A 1,845-nucleotide genomic window follows, 5' to 3' on the forward strand; every position below is an offset into this window, starting at 1 on the left:
GCTATTTGCGGCCCCGCCAGCGATCCCTGCCGGCACTGGTACCTGCTGAGGGATGTGGATGATCACGCTGCCCTGAGGAAGAGCCATGGATCACCCTGACACCCACACTCGCCGCTGCAGGCTCCTGCCCTGTCCTGCCCCCGAGCGACACCAATTCTGGTGCTTCCCGCTAAAAACCCCGGGGGGGGTTCACAGCTGGGTTGTTATCCCCAAACTACCTCCCACGGCCACGGGACAGCCCTGAGGTGGGAGATGCTCTGCAGCACTTTGCCCCCTGCACTGCAATCCCTGAGGAGCAGCTCTGCCCGAAGGGGCAGGGAGAGGGAGAAAAACACCATGGTAGGGTCACCACCGGGGGGACAGCCCATGCACAACCACCCACTCCCTCCTCCCTCCTGCCAGGGCCTTCCCAGGACACCCACACACCCACTGGGCCAGGAACCACCTTGTGTCTCCTCCCGGTATTCCTGCTTTATCCACCAAGCCAGGGGAGGTGCCCTGATGGCTGCAGAGCAAACACGGTGGGGTGTGGGCACAGCCAGTGTCACAGTTGATTGCCAGTGGTCATCTGCACCATAGCCACCCTTCATGCTGTCCTCAGCTCCCCTCCAGCTCAGACTCTGGGCACACCCGTGTCCCCCTGCCCCCAGCAAGCTCAAGGATGCTCCTGAGATGGAGCAGGAGAAACCTGCTGCCTCCTCCTCCTCGCAGGCAGGCACAGCTTTGCAGCTGTACAGACAACATAAAAGCTCCCTCACTTGCAGCCAGTGGGCACGGAGCTGAGCTCAGGGACACGATGGCATCACCACCAGCAGTGACGTGGCAAGGCCACCCAGAAGCTGTGGTCAGCAGCTCTCCTGCCTGCACTGGCCAAGGAGGCTGCACCCGGTGGGTTTTGTGCCACATCCCTCTGTGATGCCACCTGGCTGGCTGCAGGGCTGTGGGACATGGGCACACACAGTCCAGGGATGTCACCACAGAGCAGGGCCCAGCTGATCTGAGACCCTGAGCATCCCCAGCCCAGGGGCCCTGGCCTCTCCCAGCCAGGAGCAAACCCAGCCAGCACCCAAACCCACCACACTGCCCATCCTTTGGGTGATGCAGCCCCAGTTTGCCCAAGCTGAGCACCAGCTATCTCCTACAATCCTCCTCAGCCTGGGCAGCCCAGCTCCACCCAGAGAGCGTGGTGGGACCTGGTGCTGAAGGCCAGTGAGATGATGTGCAGGTCATAAATATCCCTGGCAGTTAAAAAGCCAATGAGTGGAAAAGGGGGAGGAAGGAATGAATGTTGCTGGCTTTGAGCCCCCAGCCTTCAGTGTCCTTTCCCTGCTGAGGGAAAGGTGCTGGGGGGGGAACCTCTCTGCAGGGGCAGGGTATTGTACCCTGTGCATGAGGAGGTGACAGCAGGAGCCTGAGCTGACATTTTCAGCTGCTACAGAGCCTTTCTGAAGATCTCATCCCAGCATCACTTACCACAGGACCATGAGGTCAGCAGTGGAAGCTGGAGGTGCTGCCAGCACAGACCGTGGTAAGGAAACAAGCACTGAGGGAAGAGGACCCAGCAGGGCAGCTGTGACTGGCACCAGCAGGGCCATGGCCAGAGCCACACACCCCAGGGAGGAATCCCAAGCAGTACCAAAACCAACACTGGTGGCTCCAAAGCCAAAGGCAGCCCTCCTGCCATTGCTCTGTCAAGCCTTGCCCTGCCACTCCATCAGGAAGGTTCATTCAGAGGGCCAGGGGACCCCCTGGGGGGGGGGGGGGGGGGGGAGCAGCTGCTGCAGGGGAGGAGCCGTGGCCGGAAGCAGGGGCAGGACTAGGTCCCGTCTGATTGGCTGAAAAGCC

General features: G+C 61.4%; 1 protein-coding gene across 1 annotated transcript in view; it reads right to left on the reverse strand.

The window, feature by feature from the left end:
- Window positions 1-1,845, reverse strand: part of RGS3 (regulator of G-protein signaling 3) — a 69,752-nt gene that overhangs the window by 19,503 nt on the left and 48,404 nt on the right. The window lies entirely within an intron of this gene.

The sequence above is a fragment of the Chaetura pelagica genome, unplaced genomic scaffold (genome assembly GCF_000747805.2).
Source record: "Chaetura pelagica isolate M959 unplaced genomic scaffold, ChaPel_1.0 scaffold132, whole genome shotgun sequence".
NCBI classification, from domain to species: Eukaryota; Metazoa; Chordata; class Aves; order Apodiformes; family Apodidae; genus Chaetura; species Chaetura pelagica.